This window comes from Gossypium hirsutum, chromosome A07, assembly GCF_007990345.1.
Source record: "Gossypium hirsutum isolate 1008001.06 chromosome A07, Gossypium_hirsutum_v2.1, whole genome shotgun sequence".
Classification (NCBI taxonomy): Eukaryota; Viridiplantae; Streptophyta; class Magnoliopsida; order Malvales; family Malvaceae; genus Gossypium; species Gossypium hirsutum.
The window spans coordinates 11560325-11569383 of record NC_053430.1 but is presented as its reverse complement, the minus strand read 5'-3'; the positions used below and the strand labels follow the sequence as shown (position 1 = coordinate 11569383).

Sequence of the window (9059 nt, the reverse complement as noted above, 5' to 3'; positions counted from 1 at the left end):
TTGGAAAGCTGGCCTATCTGAGTTTCGAGCCCCTGGATCGACGCTTGTTGATTTTTAAGTGCTGTCTCGGTGTTCTGAAAACGGGTTTCTAACACCAATATAAACTTTGAGAGCATCTCTTCAAGGTTCGGCTTCTTTTCCTGTTAATAGGGTGGTTGTTGAAAACCCGGAGGATGTTGTGGTCTTTGATTTCCTTGACTGCCCCATGAGAAATTAGGGTGGTTCCTCCAACCTGCATTGTAAGTGTTACTATATGGGTTATTTTGGGATCGAGAGTTATTGTTACCCATATATTGGACTTGTTCCTCCTCGATGCTAGGGTTGAAGGGTTGATACTCTGTGCATGCTCCTCCTCTATTCGTCTCGCACCTCATTGCTGGATGTTCCTGAGTAGAACCAAGTAAACCATCAATCTTTTTATTTAGAAGTTTTACTTGGTTTGACAACATAGTAACCGAATCGATGTTATAAACACCTACTGTTTAAGTTGGCTTAGTCCTCATGACTTGCCACTGATAGTTATTCACTGACATCTCCTCTATAAACTCGTAGGCATCTTCAGGTGTTTTATTATTGATGGTTCCGCCAGCAGCTGTGTCAACCATTTGTCGAGTCGAAGGATTTAGGCCATTATGGAACGTTTGAACCTGTAGCCAAAGTGGTAACCCATGGTGAGGGCACCTTCTCAGTAAGTCTTTGTATCTCTCCCATGCATCGTAAAGAGTTTCTAAGTCCATCTTCAAAAACGAAGAGATATCATTACGTAATTTAGCCGTTTTAACCGGCGAAAAATATTTTAATAGAAATTTTTCGGTCATTTGTTCCTATGTAGTTATTGACCCTCGTGGTAATGAGTTCAACCACTGTTTAGCTTTGCTTCTCAATGAAAAAGGGAATAACCGAAGACGAATGGCATCATCAGAAACACCATTAATTTTAAATGTATCGCATAGTTCTAAAAAGTTTGCTAAGTGAACGTTGGGATCCTCATCCTGCAAACCATCAAACTGAACAAATTGCTGTATCATTTGAATAGTGTTAGGTTTTAGTTCAAAAGTATTTGCAGCTACAGCAAGTCTAACTATGCTCGATTCAGTTCTTGTTAAAAAAGGTTTAGCATAATCATACATAGTGCGTGGAGTAGGATTTTGATTAACCGCAATTGCAGGAGGTAGCTGATTGTTTTGGTTTTCAGCCATCTCTTCGGTTGGGGGTTGAGTATCGTCCTCTTGCTCGTTCTCTGTGTATCTTAAACTTCGCCTTATTTCTCTTTGATGTATGCGAACTGTGCAATCGATTTCTTCATAAAAAAGTAGTGGTCCTGACGGGTTTCTTCTAGTCATAAACTATAAAAACCTGCCAAGAGAAAGTAAATTAATAAATAATAATAATAAAGTAAATTAATAAATAATAATAAATTAAATTAAATTAAATTGAAAGAAAAATAAATGGCTAAAGTAATAAAAATTGAGCGTTCCTAATATCTTAGTCCCCCGACAACGGCGCTAAAAACTTGATCGCGTGATTTCGTGATAGGTTTTAAATATCTATAATTAATCGTTCTTGGAACTAACTATTATCACGATGTAGGCAAGTGTACCTATCAAACAGTAGTATAGTTTTAGCAAGACCGGATTGTTGAACTCAAAGGAACTAAAAATACTAGTAATGACTGTCTTTTTATTATCTAGCCTAAGAATAAAGAGGTTTTGTTTTAACTAACTAATTATCTAAACTAAGAACTCACAGAGAATAAAATTGGGGAATTGTTTTTGGGAAAATCGATTGATTAAGACAATACCTAAGGAAAAGTCCACCTAGTCTGTACTTGTTATTTTGGCTCCGAATCGGACAATTTATTCATTTAACTTGTTCTTAGAGATCCCTAAGTTATGTTATTATCCCTATTCGAGACTAATAACATCTAATCCTTAGATTGAATAATTGAGACCTTTCTCTAATAAACACCCTAGGGTTACATTAACTTGATCTATGGATCCCCTTATTAGGTTTCACCCTAATCCGGCAAAATCTTGTCACCCTATGTCTAGGCGCGAAAACAACTTGCTTAATTATGAAAAATGTACTCTTAGACAAGGTCTATTCCTCCTCTGAATAAGAGCTTATCTTGAATCAGTATCTTGGGATATCAAAACAAGAATTAAGAACACATAATTAAGAACAAGTTAAGTATTTATCATACAATTCAGAAAATAATAACAAGATTCATCTTAGGTTTCATTCCCCTTAGGTATTTAGAGGTTTTAGTTCATAACTAAAAAAGAAAACATCTCAGAATAATAAAGAATACAAAACATAAAGAAAACCCAAAACTCCTAAAGGGGAAATTGAGGAGAGATCTTCAGTCTTGATGATGAATCCGGCTTCTGAGGTGGATCAATTGGCTTTCTCGAAGTAATTTCTTACTCCCTCCCTATGTGTCCCCTTTTCTTCCTCCTCTAGGGTGTATTTATAGGATTTAGAATGCCTAAGAGCCCTCAAAATTAGCCTTTTCCGATTCGGTCTTAACTTGGGCTCGACAAGGACACGCCCGTGTGCGATTACTTCAGGTCGTGCTTGAGCCTGCCAAATTGACACGGCCGTGTGATCTGCCCGTGTAAGGAGGTCCAGGCCGTGTTGATTTCATACTTTGACCCATTTTCTCTGTTTTTGGCCCGTTTCTCATTCTTTTCGCTCTCCTATGCTCTCCTAAGTATAAAAAATGAAATTAAAGCATTAGGAGCAAAGAAATCACCAATTCTAATGGGAAATCATCCATAAAATGCATTAAACATGGGGTAAAAATATGTATAAATTACGGTTTATCACTTGCCATCTTCCAGTAGAGTTGGAGCATAAAGCTTATTGGGCTATTTGACAATGTAATATGGAATTAGAACCAGTAGGGAAGGCAAGGACAGTGGACATTCAAGAATTGGAGGAAATTTGTAATGATGCCTACAAGAATGCTCGCATTTATAAAAACAAGACAAAGCTGTTTCATGATAAGAAAATAGCTCAGAAGTATTTTTCTGTAGGACAAAAAGTTTTGCTTTATAACTCTATATTAAAACTATTCCTAGGTAAGCCTCAATCTCGATGGCAAGGACCTTTAATTGTGACCCACAGTCGCCCAGTCGTCGGGCCCTCCTTCACCGTCAATCCCCTTCTGGCGTCGATTCTCCGCTCCCTAAACCATAGATTTGGCCGACGGTGTTTCTTCTCCTTCGCGCTCTTCACCATCTATCGATTCTTCAATATCGTACGAAGCCTCCTCTTCCTCATCTTTACTGCACGCTTCTTCTATGCCGTCGACACCCCTCGATGCTACGGCCCCTTCTCCCCTTGCTCGTGACGAAGCCACGGTGTTTCTAGCTCCTCTACGCGTGTCGTCTTCTCCTTTGCGTGGAACCGATCTGTTATACTCTCCTCCATCGATGCCAAACGACGCCACCACAACCTCATACCCATCACACATCGAACCTAACCCACCACCCCTCTTTTGCCTACCTCCACCTTCACCGTCTCCACTAGAGTCCCCCGTGCTATCACCGCCACCATGCTCGATCCTCGGACCCCAACGACGCCAGAATCATTGTAGTCAACCACACCGATTAGCCCAACAAGCAGAGGTGCCCACAGGCTCTTCCTCTAACACCACTACCAACACTCTTGACCAGGCCGCACGCTCCAATAGCTCCGAGAGCCACCACGACTAGCAACGACTGCCCACTCGTAGACGAACCTACCAATCTCGAGTATCTATTCTACCACCCGAGTGCCATTTACATAGTAACTTAGTCTTTGATACTTCTTTCAGCCAAAACAGGTATAATCGTTTACGTCATAAACAACTCGTGCCTTGCAAATGTTTGTCATTACCTGTTTTGGATGCTTTACATCTTGCGACTGATGTTACTACTTATTTTCACAATATTGGTTGGGTTAAAAATTTTGATATTGCTCACTGTGCCTATTATGAGCTAGTTTTGGAATTTTATTCCACATTTCATTTCCAGCGACATGGTCAAATATCATTGGATACACCTGGTGTTGTTAAGTTTCGATTACTTGGTACCATACATAGTTTGTCCCTCACTGATTTTAATATTGCATTATCTTTTGTGACTGAGGACTATACCATATCTGCTGATTATAAAAAAAAGCCTATGTACTTTTCCTACAGATTTTAAGGCTGTCGAGGCCTTTACTTTGTTTACTGATAATGCCGAATCCATGTATAACCCAAAAAAATCAAAGGATTTATGGTTTCGTAACCCCGCCTTATGCTACATACACCGTTATTTGGCTTACAATTTTTTAGGCCGTCGAGATGCTCCGGCTACCATCTTGAAGATGGAATTATTTTTATTGTGGTGTATGTATACCGGTCGTTCGGTAAATTTGGGCTATTGGCATGCGCTTCAATTCGAACATGTTATCAATGCAAAGCGTCCTCTAATTTTAGGCTCATTCATTACACAACTATTATTTTCTCTGTATGGTTCTAATGCTCCTATTTCAAAATTGGATGTTGCTTGTCAGGCTGACCCTTTGGATGCTCGATGCCTCGAATTGATGGGACTGCTTCTTGGCACTCTATCCTCCTTCCATTTTGACCCTCTAGGCGTTCGCTCCTCACTGGCTGAACGAGTCTTTTGATAGCGAAATCAAAATAAAGTACCCACTCAAGCCCAACCTTCGATGACCGTTGAGCAACGCTTAGAACGCATCAAGGTTCAACTCGACACTTTTGGCCAGCAGCTAGCCGAACTCATTACCATTATGCGCGAACGACAGTAACTACACGGGGAGTTCTTCTAAACTTTTCTTCTACTTATTTATTTATTTATTTATTTCACATCGAGGACTATGTGTTTTAAGTAGGGGGAAGGCATTCTTCATTGTTTCTGTCATTTTAGATGCTAATTTTTTATTGTTGCTGCTTCTTTAGTCGTTGCTGTCCATATAATTTTTTTTAAGAATATTCTGCCTCTTTTCATGTCTAAGAATTTGACCACAACTTGCCCATTGTTTAACCTACATGCATGATTTTTGTCTACTGAGTTAGTTATGATTTTGCCTGTTCGATTGCATCTCCATTGTTTTATTTCTTTTACGTTGAATAATTATGATTAATAGAGTTAACCCTAATTTTATTTTAGTAAATTTGATTAAGTCTAAATGAAAAAAGGACACTTAATATAATTGCATGCGTAAAACATGTTCATGACTATTAAGTTGGTTGCTGAAACTTATTTTTGACACTTGATTGTTGCTCCTAAGTCCTCCAAAATTAAAATTTTGTTTAAAAATAATAATGTTTCTGTGGTTGAGTACAACTTAAGAAGTGACTAGCGGAGTAACCAAGGTAGGGTGCTTGGGTTGTCATCTTATTTCACGTGAAAAGGTTGTGTGACGTGTTAGGTAAAACTCCACTAACCAGAATTAATTTTTAAGAATATGTTGGGCTGAGTAACCGGGGTGAGGTACTTGGCTATCATCTCTCTTTGCGTCAAAAGGTTTGATATGTTCTTAAGAAAAATAAAAATTAAGAGTATGTTGGGCTGAGTAACTGGGATGGGGTGCTTGGCTGTCATCTCTCTTCGCGTCAAAAGGTTCAATATATTCCTAAGTAAAAATAAAAAAATTAAATTAAATTTAAAAAAAGAGAAAAAAGAAAAAAAAAAGACATATTAATAAAGTGTGGGGATTAAAGGTAGAAACAAATAGAGTGTCTTGATAGATTTGGTAAATTACCTAATTTTCATGAAATAATCCAAGTCGATCTTAATTTTTGTGTGTGTTAATTGGAATACTTTTTCAATTTTACTTAAAGCAAGCTAAGGGTTCTCTTTATTTTTCATATGCATTTTGACTAATTTTTATAAAACTTTGGAGTATTATTTCTTTCATGGCAGGATTTAATTTTCACAGTGGACACGAATCATACTTGAGAGTAAGCATGGGCTAAGTAGGGGGAATTTGATAATACTCTAGAACGACATATTTTATACGCTAATTGCATGTTTATTTTGAGTATGATCCTACTAATTTGGGTTATATTATGGTCTTTTATCTTTTAGGGACTAAATTGGTGGCAAAAGAAAATTTAAAGGCAAAAAGTGCAAATTTAAAGATATAATGGGCCAACATGCAACATAGAAAAAAGGTGGTGCCAAAAATGAAAGTATGGAAGACATAAGGGCAAAAGTGTAAAAGAAGAGATTTTATAGCACAAGACTCTATTTAATGTTTTATTATATTAGGATAATTATTAAGGATAATTATTTAGATTTAAATTTAGGATTTATTTTTAATTATTTTAATTATCTTTATTTATTTTTTATAATTTAATTAGGAATAGGCTAGGTCTCTTAGTACTATAAATAGGGGATGAAGTGACACAAATTTTATCCATCTTTTGGCTGTAACACTCTCTCCCCCATAAATTTAGTTTTTTTGTTCTTTTCATATTTCAATAAAAAATTTCCCTTTCCATTATTTTTTGTTTTTCCTCAAAAATCATGAGCCACTAAATCTAATCTAGCCGAAGGTCGTCGAAATTCCCCAAAAAGGTTCATGAGGCTTAAAATCTGCGCTTAGCCTTCTCAACAGGGTATTCATTGCTTCTCTGCATACGGGGCTGATGCTTCTATCTGTGTCCCTTAATAGGTGATCTTTTCAACTGGTGCAAGGGACGGCCGCTTTGTACGTCTGGAGAAGGTTGCACAGTCGGTTCATTGGCTTTCTGCGACAGAGGTTGACGAGTCCAAGAGACAAAATGGCATGGTATTCACCGTTAGGAAGTGATGATCTAGCAGAAGATAGTCCCACAAAAGCGATTATTGGCTAGAGTCAGGTTCCGACAAATCTTAAGTCTAAATTCTTGGAGTTGGTGGTCGTAGGCATCCTCTTCCACTATAACTGGCTTATTCTGCTTGAGAAGGATCACTTAAAGGCCAAGGATTGGACCCAAGGTGAATTGAGACAACCGAAGGCTAGAATCTCACCACATAAGAAACTCTCTCTTTTCCCATACTCTGTCTATTTTTATATTTTCTGTTTTAATTTTCGCAATTTATTTTTGTAATTTCAATTCAACTTTCAATTCTGTTTTTATTTTATTTTTCCAGATCAAAACTTTTAATTCTGTTCTTTTTATTTTTTCTAGGAACGCAGGTTTTCTTGGGCACGATTCTGCCTAGGATTTCTAGAAACAAGCATTCGTACAATCCGGTCCCTGAGGATTCAACCCTGCTTCCCCTTTACTATTTTTTTCATTATTTTGTAGGAAATAGGATATTTTGGGTGCTCTCAACGACCGCATCACAATCTCTACTCATTCGACAAATGTTCATGTTCAATCATTATCAATTTATTACCATGTCACGCATTTATTCCATAGCCATGACCACTTCAAATGGTCCTAAGGCATTCATTATGCACATATGCCATACACTTCTCATTCATAGTAATCAAGCAAAATCACATAACCACATCTCAAGACATTAACACAAAGCATGGATGAATAGGCTTACAAGCCATCACCATTATAAGCCACATGGCTATATACAATGAATCAATATAAGCCAATACATTTGGCTAATCATAACAACATCTAACATAAAAACTATGTCCCTATACATGCCACTCACTTGCAAACATTAAGACTCATCAATACTCCAAAGGTGGTAGCTTGATAGTTTGATGTTGCCTCCGACGATCTCTAACCCCGAGCCGACCTGACAAAACTAAAGAAATGGAGAGGAGGGAGTAAGCTTAAAGCTTAGTAAGTTCACATGAAAAATAATAAGCATTGCATTAAAATGCTAATTTTCAATTTCTCTCTATTTTTTCAAAGTCCAGTTATGCTATTTTCTCGAGTCATAGTCACTAAATTATTTATATCTGGAGCTACGAGACTCCAAATTGAGAACTGTTAATTTTCCAAGAAACTAGACTCATATATCTTCTTACCATAAAATTTCCAGAATTTTTGGTTTGGTAAATAAGTATATTTTATTCTTTAAAGTCTTCCCTACTTCACTATCCTATAGTTCTGACCTTCCTTTAATAAAAATCAATTATCTCATAGTACGGAACTCAAAAAATGCTACCGTCTATTTACCTTGAAGATAGACTCATTAAGGAATTAGTAATATGAATTATAACCCACAATTATTTTTTTACAATTTATAGTGATTTTTCCAAGTCAGAATAGGGGATTCCAAACTCATTCTGACTCTGTCTCACAAGAATTCAAATATATTGAAATGTGAGATTCCTATGCTTACAACATTTCCTTTATATGAAACTAGACTCATTAACATTTAATTCTATATCTTACTCGGCCTTTAATTCGACTTTCACAATATTTGGTGGATTTTCAAAGTAGGACTATTGCTGCTCTCCAAACTATTTTAGTGCAGCAAAATGATAATCAACATAAGATTGCCATAAAATTTATTCACATATGAATCACTCATTCATTTGTATTCTTATCACAAGTTCATTTCATTTCACATGTCAAACATATGTTCGTGGGTTTCGAGTACGTACCTGTGTTATCATTTAGCACAACACTCATCCAAACGTGACAATTCATATGCATCATAATAATATCATATAATATAAATGATGTATCATGGCAAGGACTTCTTTATTTCATTTCTCATATCAAACTCGTTGAATTTCTTGGAATCTCGATGGATATCCCATTTACCATCAATTCATACAAGTGATCATCTCAAGTATGCGCTCCCGCGAACCTCGTTCCTACTGAGGGATTACCAGTTCAACCTAAATCCCCCATAATATAAACTCATAGAATATCGTCGGGATTACCAGTCTAGGTTAAATCCCTTGCAACGAAAACTACCCTTATGAGTTTGGATCAGAATTACCAGTCCAGGCTAAATTCAGATCCTAATCGGATTACCCGTCCGAGCTAAATCCGTTTACACATATTCTTCGGGAGGGCTATATAGGGATTGCATCACTCGTCCGGGCTAGATCCTTTTTGCAGTCAATTCATTTTTAAGAGAATCCATCGAGTA

At 37.0% G+C, this 9059-nt stretch overlaps 1 non-coding gene across 1 annotated transcript; it reads left to right on the top strand.

Annotated features, from left to right (window-relative positions):
* Positions 1–663: 663 nt before the first annotated feature.
* LOC121204433 (small nucleolar RNA R71) lies at positions 664–770 on the top strand. The gene has a single exon (XR_005899358.1). It is a non-coding gene; the product is annotated as a small nucleolar RNA R71 (small nucleolar RNA).
* Positions 771–9059: the final 8289 nt, after the last annotated feature.